Consider the following 13,912-nt stretch of genomic DNA (forward strand, 5'->3'; position numbering starts at 1 on the left):
CTATTTTTTTGATTAAATGAATTAAGATAATAACTTTCTTAATGATGACTGACTGTTCCTTGCTTTCCTGGTCTGTACCTTACTTGGTCTTTGGACACGATTCCTCTGATATACTGCCAAACTCCACTTCCTATACCTTATAGTTTTAATCTATATCAATTATCAGTCTGTTTTCAGACTATCTCTATCATTTTCAATACTAATAGTATGCTGGTACCATAAAATATAAGAAACAGATTTTCTTTTTTTCTGGCCTAAAATATTAGGTAACATTCAGAATTGTTTTTATGGAAACTTGAATTAAAATGACTTAGAAAAGTTCACATTGAAAGAAAAGGGACTAATGTTTGCAGATCTTTGAACAAATAATTATGTCTAATTTTAAATTCCTCTTTCTCTTCTACACTGAGATCTCTTTGAAGGCACAGAAAATGATCTGCTTTGTCTACTTACCACCATTAGATCATGAAAATTAGCATCTTCTAAGAAGTTTGACTGTTGCCATAAAGCTTGGAATTTAAGACTTGGGTCAAGCCACGTATGTTGTTTGTCAAATGACTTTCATAAGCCATAAAATATACCTAGAAAACATCTCAAATTGCCTTCAACTGAGGAACTGAAATAATTATCCTAAAAGAACTAACTCAATAAAGAAATCTTGAGAAATTTCAGAAGAAAATGGGAAAGAATACACTTAAACTTTGCAGTCTAGATAAAAATATATACTTATAGTATATTCACAATTGTATTTAATTATTTATTCAATCACTGACATATGACCTGAAAAAATATATTTTGTGAGGCAAAGTCCTAAGCAAGTAAATCTTATATATTTGATAAATTTAAACACAGTTTATTTGACTTAAATGCTCTCATTGTAATAAAGAAAAAAAATCTAAAACCACAGTGAAGAAAGCTATGTAACTGCTTTTCCTTTGCAAATTAAATGGCACTTCCAGTAATCTCCAGTGGCAGAAAAGTCAAGACAGTGAGTGATTGCTTTTTACTATTCAAATATTCAAGTATTATATTAAATGTTTCACCAATCCATTGATCTCAGGTGACTTAACCACGAGGCAGGTCACAGCTTGAAGAATTCAATTTCATCATGAAGTTGGCCAAAAAAAAAAAACCAAATCAGCTTAAGTATGACACAACATATTTTTTTAATTAATTTATTTATTTAGTATTTATTTAACAAAATAACTTATAACATTCATGATATAATGAACCTCAGGCAAGAAGCTTAATTTCTAGAATCACCTTACAGTTTGTTTCAACCAGCCGAATCAGCATTTACTTTGGTCAATCTGAAGTGGGTAAATACTAGAACAAGCAAACTTCTTAAACCATTACAAAGCAACAGTGCATGCCCCTGGCTCAGTGTCTTTGGTCTTCCCTCCAAATGAAATGTTTTTCTATATATATGAAGAAATCACCCTCCCCTTAGTTCATTCAGGTTCTGTTTATATATTAATTCCAGAGAGACAACCATCCCTGTTCTCTGTTTTGTACAATACGGTAACCACTATCACTATGTGGCTATTTAACTTTAAACTAAAATAAAATATTTAGTTCCCTTGCTTCACTAACAACATTTAAGTGTTCAAAAACAAATGTAACTAGTGGCTACTACATTAGATAAAACAGAATATATCTACCATTACAAAGAATTCTATTGGGTAGTTCTGCTCTAGGTCCTTAACATATTTTACTATATATAGTTTGTATAACTATTTCCTTTCATTTTATAAATCTAATGATTTCTAATTAGTTGTCTTTTTCATGGTAGGGAACCTTGCTTTAGTTACCAATCCCCCTAGCATCTAAAATAATGACTATACAGAGAAGGTGTTCAATAAACATTCGTAGAATGAAAAGCAGAAATTCTTCAATTTGCTTGTTTTTCTCAGCAACCCCTATGTTACCATTATCTGGTCCTTAAAAGTTATGAGACATATGCACTTTGCCATTCTAGTCTATAGCATAGATAAGTAGACCTTTTCCTGACTTTTTTTAAAAACTATATATTCTGCTTGGCCTTCTAAGCATTATGTTGGATACAGTAAGGGAGAAAGTATCTCTGAAAATTAATTATTCTATGAGTAATATGAAGTGTTTCAGTAAACAACTGACCTACAGGGGAGGATCACCATGCTTAAGGTGGTGCCTGGGGCATAGCAAAGGTGAAAAACAAAATAATCAACAGAAAACAACCAATGCAAATTCCAAAACAAAATATGCAAATGAAAAAAAAAAGTACTTTATAGATTTAAAGTTTTAACTCATTGTTCTTTCCACAGATCAAGGCCAAATCATATGTCCCTTGCATTATCTTTTAATTCTTATCAAAAGTATAATTAAGAGGAAGGGTAGGAAAGTGGGCAGCCCTTGAGCTCACTAGACATGAGGTACATACATTTATTTACATTCTATGAGGAATTTTAGGCCTACTTTGGGAGAAGTATCATACTGAAAAAGACATATTTTCTCTTACTGATTCCTGTCATAGTAATACATTTTACTTCTCTTTAAGCTATAAACCACACAATACATTATTTTTTTGTTTTATTTTTTTTGTTATAGGTGAGTGACCACGCATAATCTAAACTATTAGTTACCATTCTTGTGCAGACCTCAAAGAGAAAATTCTTTATTAATTCTGAAAGAGAAGGAGAGAGCTCAGCTTTACCCATCACTCTGGTCTTTTAGAGAACTTAGATAAAGATAATTATTTTATCAAACTTATTTCCAAACCAATTTATTTATATTGGTGAACTAATTATCATAAAGCCTAATAATAATTGTCTTACCAAGCCTGCTGTTACCAGATTATTTTAATAAGCTTTACTGAAATATAACTTACACACTCTAAAATATGTCCACTCTAAGTATAAAATTTTACGATCTTTGACAAGTTTATATATATATATCTACAACACAATCAATTACATTTTAAAGAAAAATAACTGAGCTTCCAGTTTCAAATGGCAAATGAACATACACATTTACTTGGCATCTCTTCAGAATTCCCAATAAATTAAAATAGTAATAAAAGGTAAATGTAAAAAAAGGGAGGGAGTGGAATAGGAAAGGGTAGCCACGCACAAATGAGAGAAGCCTGTTGAGAGCTGCAAACAAAAAAGGATACAGTTATGCCATGTGATGATCAGTGTTAGTAAAAGATACGTAACCCTTAGTATAGAGCAACTCTCTTTTCAGAACCTACTCCTATCAGAACCTAGAAGGGATTTTTTCTGGGATCTTCAGTTTGGAAACCTGGTGGAATTTCTGCAAAGAAAACCCATGAAATTGTGGGAATCATCCTTGGACTACAGACCCCCAGGTGTTTCTCACTCTCGTGGTAAACTACACTGTCTGCAACAATTTATCAAAATTGCCATTCAACTGTTCCTACAAGTGTACGGTTCTAGGGGTGTCTGTTCCATGTAAATAGATTTGGGCTGTATCTCTCTGGTTGCACCTGTCTCTTCCTGATCTCAGTGCACTGATAAATCCAAGAAAAGTCATTGATCTTCAGTGTTTTCAGATTTTTATTGTTTTAAGCATGAGGCTGAGGACTTCCAGGCTCCACATGTCACAGCTGAAACCTGAAGTAACTTTCTTAATGTTAATCATTTAAAAAACTTGTCTGGTTACTATTATTTATTCCCTTCATTTCTGTATTCCCTTTTGATCTCTATATTTTTTATTTCACCATCCATTTACTCTTAGAAATAATTATTTAAGTATTTTTAAATTCAAGTATAATTAACATTTAGTGTTATATTAGCTTCAGGTGTATAATATTTCTAAAATTCTGTACATTTCTCAGTTCTTGTTAAGAAAAGTGTATGCTTAATTCTATTTCACAGATCCTCCCATCTACCTCTCCTATGGCAACCACCAATTTGTTCTCTATATTTAAGAGTTTGTTTGGTTTGTTTGTCTTTTATTCTTTGTTTTGATTCTTAAATTCCACATGAGTGAAATCATATGGTATTTGTTTTTCTCTAACTGACTTATTTCACTTAGCATTATACCCTCTAGGTTCGTCCGTGTTCTTGCAAATAGCAAGATTTCATTCTTTTTTATGGGTGAGTAATATTCCAGTGTGTGTGTGTGTGTGTGTGTGTGTGTGTATGTGTGTGTGTGTGTGTGTGTGTGTATACATATCTCACAACTTCTTTATCATCTATCAATGGACACTTGGGTTGCTTCCAAATCTTGACTATTGTAAATAATGCTGCAATAAATACAGGAATGCATATATGTTTTTGAATTAGTGTTTTCATATTCTTTGGGTAAATATCCAGTAGTGGAATTACTGGATCATATAGTAATTCTACTTTTAATTCTTTGAGGAAACTCCATACTGTTTTCCATAGTGGCTGTACCAGTTTGCATTCCCACCAACAGTGCATAAGGGTTCCTTTTTCTCCACATCCTTGTCAACATGTGTCATTTTTTGTGCTTTGATTTTAGCCACTCTGACAGGTATAAATTGATATATCTCATTGTAGTTTTGATTTGCATTTCCCTGATGATGAGTGATGTTGCACAACTTTTCATGTGTCTGTTGACCATCTGCATATCCTCTTTGGAAAAATGTCTATTCAGGTCCTATACTCATTTTTTAGTTACCCAGGAATAAACTTATCCAAGGATGGGAAAGACCTATACTCAGAAAACTGTAAAATATTGGTGACATAAATCAATGAAAAGATATTCCACATCATGGATCAGAAGAACCAATATTGTTAAAATACCCATACTACCCAAAGCAATCTACAGATTTAATGCAATCCCTGTCAAAATACCAACAACATATTTCACAGAACCAGAACAAATAATCCTAAAATTTCCACAGAACCACAAAAGACCCTGAATAGCCAAAGCAATCTTAAAAAAGAAAAATGAAACTGGAGGTATCACAATCTGAGATTTTAAGATATACTACAAAGTTGTAGTAATCAAAATGGTATGGTACTTGCACAAAAACAGACTCATAGATCAACAGAATAGAGAGTTCAGAAATAAACCCGTTTTTATGGTCAATTAATCTATGATGAAGAAGGCAAGAATTACACAATGATGAAATGACAGTCTCTTCAACAACTGGGTTTGGGAAAACTGGAGAGCTACATGCAAAAGAATGAAACTGGACCACTTTCTTACACAATATACAAAAATAAACTCAAACGGATTAAATACCCAAATGTGAGACTTGAAACCATAAAATTCCTGAAAGAAAACCTAGGCAGTTTCTTTGGCACTGGCCGTAGAAATATCTTTCTAGATGTGTCCTCTAAGTCAGGGGAACAAAATAAAAATTAAACTATTGAGACTACACCAAAATCAAAAGCTTTTCACAGTGAAGGAAACCATCAACAGAATAAAAGCAACCTACTGAATGGGAGGAGATATTTGCAAATGACCTATCTGATAAGGGGTTGTTATCTAAAATATATGAAGAACTTACACAATTCAACAATAAGAAACCAAATAATCTGATTATTATTTTTGTTTTAAATGGTCAATAATATTATAGGAATAATTTTAAATAAGAAAAATTACTCTCCATTTACTCAATATTTAGTTTTTGGGTATTCCTCATTCTTTAAAAAAAAAAAAAAACCCTCACATTTCCATTGGCTATTATTTTCTTTCATCCTCAGTTACCTTCTGGAACATTTTTTGTAATATTAAATTAAGGCAAAAGAATACAGGAAATGAGAGAAATGAGGAAAAGATGGGAAAAGGCAGGAAAGAGATTTAAATTCTATTTATTTCTAATTATTTGTCATTATTTTATTATGTATAATTAAATGAATAGAAATGGACTAAAGATTCTAATTATAGCACAGAGACTAAATATAAAAAGAAAGATTACTTGCTATGTGTACAAACTGACTTGAAATATAAAGACAGAGGAGACAAAGTAAAATTAGAAAAGATATGCAAAGACAAAGCATGAAAAAGCTGGAGTGGTTATTTTATATCAGACAATACAGTTTTATGAGTTAATAATGAGGGGGATTTCACAATGACAGAGGGACCAACAGGAGACATAAAGTTTGTGTACCCAATTAAGGTGTTCAAAATATAAGCAGTGAAAATTGATAATACTTTAAAGAGAATAGACAAATGCACAATTATAGCTGTATACCCCAATACTTATCTTTCCATAACTGATTTAATTGTGTAACAATAGAAAACCAGCAAAAATATAGAAGACTGGAACGACACAATGATCCAACTGGACCTACTGACATTTATAAACATTCCACACGACATTAGAGTGCATATTCTTTTTCCAGTGAACATAGTATATTCAGCAAAATAAAGCATATAATGTGTTATAAATTGCAATAAATTTTAAATGATTACATTATACAGAATGTAATTTCTGACCCCACTGCATTTCAATTAAGAATTGTTAATGAAATAATATTTATGAAAAAAAACAGTGGTTTGGAAAGTGAACAGCCTACCTCTAAGTAACATATGCCTCAAAAGATAAAAAAGGGAATATTAAAAATATTTTAAACTTAATGCAAATTAAACATATCAAATTATTATTGCAAAGTACAATACTGAATAAAAATGGTACTTTTTTTTACTTTTTTTTACTTTTTGCTTTCAACCCTGAAATTGAGGTCTTTTCCAGTGCAACAAGGCAAGAAAAACTTACAAAATGCATGTAGAATGGAAAGATAGAAGTAAAATTCTATTAGTTCAAAGGAGAAATGATTCTATATGTACATAACACAAAGTAATCTATTAAAAAAGCCACTAAAACTAAGAAGTCACTTAGCAATTTCAGAGGATAAAATATTCATGTTTCAATTGTTTTTCTTTATGATTTGGAAATAAAAGGAATTAAGAAGTTAAGTTGAGGGTGTCTGGGTGGCCCAGTCAGTTAAGCATCTGCCTTGGCTCAAGTCATGATCCCAGGGTCCTGGGATGGAGACCTGCATTGGGCTCCCTGCTCAATGGGGAGCCTGCTTCTCCCTCTGCTCCTCCCACTCCGCTCTTGTGAGCTCCTGCACGCGTGCTCTCTCTCTCTCTCTCTTGCAAAAATAAATAAAATCTTTAAAAAAAGAAGTTAAACATAACATACAATTTATTAGTATAAACAATGAAATAAATAAGGTCACATACAATGAAATATGTGCAAGCACTTCATATAAATGAGCTAAAAATATTACTAAGAGAAATGAAATAAACACAAAAATTATATGAAATATGTCATAGATTAAATTTAAAAAGCAAAACTTAAAAATATATATATATCTGATAGAAAGTGTTGGAACATAACCTTGGGGTAAGCAAAGATTTTTTTTTTAGCAACATAATGTTGAAACATGAAAGAGAAAAACTGATGAATTGGGCTTTATAAAAAATTAAAAACTTCTATTTTTTAAAAGACACAGAAATTAAAATGCAGGCCACAGACTATGAACTATGAAACCAGCTTGCCTCTGTATTTTCATTCTCAAATTCATTCCACTCTGCTCCCTGGCATCTATAAATTCTTAAAGATTTAAAATAGTTGATTTTATTTCAATTTATGTCACTCTCAGTTTATTCATGTAGTGATATATGCATATAATGGGTAACTGAATATAGCATCTACCAAAAGATCTGCTTCCTCTTCAAAGTGCAATATAGTAGATTAAAATACTTACTTCTGATAAGAGAAATTAATAGTTTGATTCTTGTTTCTATCACTTATTGATGGAGACAACTGGTAAGACATTTAACCCTTTTAGCCTGTTTTAATATTTGTAAATTGGTTATTAAAATAGTCTAATAGGGCTGTAGAGAGGTGTTTTAAAGCACTTAGCAGAATTACCGAAAATAGTTAGCTCTTAATAAGTATTAGCTAAAAAAACATTTGAGTTACCTTTAATTTCTTTTTTCCTTCACTTCTGAATTGTAATCACCAATTTCTCTATTTTGAAAAAAGATACATTAAATCTATTGCTTTCTATTTCATATACCATTTCCTTAACCTAGAGCAGATCACCTCCCTTGGATTACTGAAAGAACCTCCAAATTCACCCTTCCCTAAGTCATTTATAAAGCTGCAGCCACAACGTTCTTTCTAAGAAACAAAATTTCCCTTCAGTGAAGACTGTCCAGTAACTCTTTTGTTAAAACTTAAACGAATGTACACAGATTGTAAAGTCCTTCATAATGTGGCCCGTTTTTTTTTTAACTTTTCATTCTCCTCTTCTATCCTTCACTGTCTATTCTTTACGTGCCGCCATATTAAATGAACTGTCACTCCTTTTCTTACACTCTTCCTCCTGTCTCTGAAAACCCATAGTACCTCTTTTTGCCTGAATGACTCCCACTTATTCTCACTGTCACTTCATCTGAGATACCCCATTATTTTACATTAGGTCAAATGTCCAGGCTATGCATCCCATAGCACTCTGTATTTCCCATCAGGGGGCTTGTGAGACTGTAATAATATCACCCTTTAGTCCGCTGACACCTCCAGCAGATGCATGATTTATGGGGGCCAAGACCATATCTAACTTCCTATAGACAGCACTGACCACAAGGCCTCGTACACAACCCATAGTTAATGTTTCATAAATACCTGTGAAGCATACTCTTGTTGAATAAGTATAATTCCCATAAAAGGGATCCCAGAAAATTTGGAAGTTGTCATTCCATAAGATTACCTTCTTTACCAGGTTTTTTAAAAAATTATTATTATTTCATGAGCTTTCTCCTGGCTCTATCTTTTCTACTTGCTAGAGATTTTTGCTTGCTCACTGCTTCTAAGTCTGTTTGGATCTGGAATTTAATATTGGTCTGCTCCTTTGTGATCATTACATCTAACTTCTCTGTGTTCCTAGAAAGCCTTAGTCCAGGCTTCAGAATCTAGTTATCATTGACTCTGTTTTAGCTAAATATTGTTCTGCCACCACTCATGCTAAGCCCCCGTACTAGAAGTGACAGTCTTGCCCAAAGATTGAAGTCTTGCCATCTAGGAAGGGAAGTAAGGCAAGCCTCTTCAAACCTGTTATACTGAAAAACAAACTAGAAAGCGGAAGGACTAGTTCTCTGGTTACAATGTATCTAATGCATGTAATCCCCGCTACTTTCTGATCATCTTCCATTGCTATTGTCGTGTCTTGATTCTCTTACCTTTTGACTTACTCTACATCTCATTTTATAGTTAAAATACTAAAAAGTCAAAAGTTTCTGGACATTAAATGCATTAACTTATTATTCCCAGATCTATTTTTTAATCTTATTCAAATTCAGTTTTATTTTCTGCAGAAAGAGATTAATATGTGACCCCAAATAAACATATTTATCTATTATTTACTGATATCTATTGTTTACTGATACTCCTTGTTTATTCAAAAGATCATACTGTAGATTTCCCTTTAAGCTATTAGATATTTTACTAAACAAAAAATATATGATTTTTTGAGCTTAAACAACATAAATTTATTTTCTCACAATTTTGAAAGCTGAGAATTACAAGATGAACGTGCCATGCCAGACAATTTGGTTTCTGGTGAGAGCTTTCTTCCTAGCTTGCAGACAGCCATCATCCCACTGCCTGGTCATAGGACTTCTTCGTGCCTTGGAAAGAGGGGGGGAGCAAGCTCTCTGTTGTCGCTTCTAATAAGGACACTAATCCACTGGATCAGGGCTCCACCTTGTGGCCTCATTTAACCTTAAATTATCGCCTTGTAGGCCCTATGTCCAAATACAGTCACATTGAGAGTTAGGGATTCATCACAAGAATTTTGGAGGGACCCAACTCAGTCCACAGCAGAGTAGAAGCTATAAGCAGTACAAGGTCTCCCAGTGAAACAGCTGGGATGGCAACTCAATTTGTGGAGAAATAAAAGCTTCTGGGCTGGTCCAGTTCCACAATACGCTATAGGGAGAGTCCCCTCCTGGCCCTTTGGAGATGCAAGGAAGGGAAGGACAAGCTAAAATTACTAAGCCAAAGTTATGTTTTAAATTAGAAAAAAAAATTAATGTGCATAGTGACAACTCTTCAGAAACATATATAAATCTTAATAATGTAAAATATTTATGGTAATATTTTATACGCTTTCAACTATACTGAATAGCATTTTTTTTTAAGATTTTATTTATTTATTTGACAGAGAGAGAGAGCCAGTGAGAGAGGAAACACAAGCAAGGGGAGTGAGAGAGGAAGAAGCTCCCAGCGGAGCAGGGAGCCTGATGCGGGGCTAGATCCCAGGACCCTGGGATCACGCTCTGAGCTGAAGGCAGATGCTTAACAACTAAGCCACCCAGGCGCCCCAACAACTTTTTAGAAACATATATAAATCTTAATGATATAAAATATTTACGGTAATATTTTGTAGGCTTTCAACTATACTGAATAACATTTTAACAAATCCACAGTTTTTAATTTTATATTTATTTATTTCAAGTTATATTTTCTATTTCTAGTTATATATTTAATTCACCAGAAAAAATACAGGGTGTTATTTGCTCTATCAGAAATAATACCTTGTCTTGGGGTGCCTGTATGGCTCAATCAGTTAAGTGGCTGGCTCAGGTTATAATACCAGGGTGCCGGGATGGAGCCCCACATCAGGGTCCCTGCTCAGCGGAGAGTCTGCTTCTCCCTTTGTTGCACCCCCTGCTTGTGTGCGCTCTCTCTCTCTCTGTCAAATAAATCTTAAAAAAGAAAAATAAGAAAAAAAAGCAATAATATCTTGTCTTTGTCCATTCTATTATCACATATATTTGAACAAAATAGATACCAATTCTGTTTGCTTATCTCTAGTCCTAGAACACATAATGGTTAATCTTCTATTAAAGCTGTTGAGTTCAGCATTGTAAATTATACATGTGTTTTTCTTTTTTTGTAACTATTAATCAACATTGCTCTTTTGTTCTTTTTGTCTGATTCAAGTTCATTTTTTAAGTCACTTGAGCCGTGATTTACTAACTTTGTAAGTTAAACAGAGTAAACAGAGGTGATACACAATAAATCAGGTTTATCTGCTTTAATGTGTAAATTTTTCAGTGAATGCATGGCAGTTCAAAGAACACCAATATATCCTGACATTGAGGCAACTGCTGTTTAGAGTATAAGATGCTAACAGAGACAATGTTGCAATAATTTTTAAGTGCATTTATTATGTTATTAACTAAAGTATCCGTTGTCTTATAAATAGAATACTGGAACTTTATATATGTACCATATTTCTCATCTGCTTTGTTTTTTCTAAAAGTAAATTTTAATTCTTCATCCATACCTATCATCTTTAAGATATTTCTCAATCTTAATCAAAATCTTATTCCAAAGCAATGTGCTTTTATTTCTGAATTCTTACATGAGTTTTATTGGATGTTACAGGTTTTTGAGGGTCAAGTATCTTACTTGCTTGACCACATGTCTTTCCCAAACCTTCAGTTCTCTCTAGAAGTTGTTAAGTATCTGTCCTTAACTTCCTTAGTAAATGAAAAAGAAAGGATTAATTGTTGAAAGCCTACTCCCAACTCAAGTATAATTACTGTAAGTTTAAATGATTACCTTTTTTTTTTTTTTTTTTTTTGGAGGCGGGCAGATGAAAAGGGAGAGAGAGAATGTTAAGCAGTCTCCATACCCAGCAGGGGACCCATTTGGGGCTTGATCACACAACCCTGAGATCATGACCTGAGCCAAAATCAGGAGTTGGACACTTAACCAACTAAGCCACCCAGGCACCCCTATGATTACTTTTTTAAATAATATGCCTTCTCTATGTCTTATATTAATAGGCCAATCATTTTATCTATTTCATAAAAATTATCATTCCTTTCAATATTTATTCAATAATGAAGATTGTATTTCCAGCTATTTGTATTGTAAATTTGAAGTTGAGATTTTATGTATAATTATTTTTTTTCTCCCATAATTCCCTTCATTTGGATTCAAGGTAGTTTATAACTTGGTTTGAGGTACATTATTTAAAAATCTCAAACATTTCTTTGCCTCCATGAAAATTAGAATTGGTATAATAATCATCCTGATCATAATAAAAACTAAATATGTGCCTTTCTACCTACAAGTTTTTAAAATTTATATAAATACTCCGTGATATAGGTGAAATTTGCACTCATACATACAAAAATTAAAGCTAACAATATAAAGATCCGATTTATAATCATGCAGACAGTAAGGGGCTCAAATCTAAGTATGATTTACATTTTACTTTTTTTTAAGATTTTATTTATTTATTTGTCAGAGAGAGAGAGCACGCAGGAGCAGGGGGAGGGGCAGAGGGAGAAGCAGGCTCCCTGCTGAGCAAGGAGCCTGATTCCCAGCACCCTGGGATCATGACCTGAGCCAGAGGCAGATGCTTAATTGACTGAGCCACCCAGGCATCCCTGATTTACCTTTTAGTTAATAAACTAAAGGAAGCAACTGATGGTTATACTTTTCTCCTTTGTTGCCGGCCTAATCAAAATGGTTGGCTTTTTATATATAAAGAAATAACAAATTAAAAAAATACAATTCCCAAAATAATATTGAACAATTATTTAGAATGCACTTTCCCATGCCACCATATCTGCTTAATATTTCACAAGACAAATCCTCTATGTTGTGTGCATTGCTTTTAAGTCAGAGTAATTGCCTCAATGTGAGCATTGGATGGAACATGAACAATGAATATTGTTTACTCATGTAAATGTCTCTGGATGTTACTCCACATATTTTAGTCAGAAAAAAATATATAAAAGAGCTAAGAGGCAGATAATTATTAATATACTCTAATAACTAGTGGTTGTGGCTCACTAGCTACAGCCATTTTGTAAGTCCAATTTACTTCTCTTCACAACCTGAGGGGAAAGAGTACTAGTCCACAGGGCTCCAAGTTTACTCTTCAAGTGTTAATGGAAAGCAAAACTATTATTTTTAAATATGGTATGGATTTCTATTATGGATGCATAAGAAGAGTCAATGATAAATTACTGAAAAATAAATAAAAGCATGGTCAAAAAGTAAATATAAGGAAATTTATGTTTTATTTGTTGTAACAAATTTATATAAGAATTGAATTTATAAGGAATGAACAAGATATACTGGAAGAAACAATATTAGGAAAGTTGAGACAAAACTTTGAAGTGGAAAGAAGTGGAAAGATGAACTATACAGTTGGAATGATAATTTGTTATTGCAAAGTTATCGATTACACATTTACATTAATTCCAACCAAAATTATAATATATTTGGAACGTATCGATGTAATGCCTATTTATTTTTATTTAATGATTTGATTTGTGGTTGTTTCTAAAATTTTTTCTAATTCTTTCTTGTCTTTCTCTCTTTTATGTTTTGCTGATTTTCTTTCATGATACAAATGGATTTCTTTCTCTTTATTTTTTTGCATATTTATTACTGTTTTTTGATATATAGTTACCATTTGGTTTGTATATAATCTCTTTTGCATATACCAGTCTATACGAAGTTGATGGTCGTTAAGTTTAAATCCATTCTTTATCCCTCTCCTCCCCATATTTTAGGTATATGTTGTTATATTTCATGTCCTTTTATTTTGTAAGTTCCTTGATTCATTTTTTACAGAAATATTCATTTTCACTGCTTTTGTGTTTCCTATCTTTATATTGACACTTTTCATCTTTCCTTTCCACTCAAGAGTCCCCTTCAATATTTCTTGAAAGGCTGGTTTAGTGGTCATGAACTCCTTTTGGTTTTTTTTGCCTGGAAAACTTTTTATCTCTCCGTCTATTCTGAATGATAGACTTACTGGATGGAGTATTCTTGGCTGCAGATTCTTCTCATTCATCACTTTGAATACATCATTCCACTCCCTTCTGGCTTGCAAAGTTTCTGTTGAAAAAAATTTCTTGTGAGCCTTATGGGGTTTCCCTTGAGAGTTACTGT

Source organism: Ursus maritimus, unplaced genomic scaffold (genome assembly GCF_017311325.1).
Source record: "Ursus maritimus isolate PB19 unplaced genomic scaffold, ASM1731132v1 scaffold_29, whole genome shotgun sequence".
NCBI lineage: Eukaryota > Metazoa > Chordata > Mammalia > Carnivora > Ursidae > Ursus > Ursus maritimus.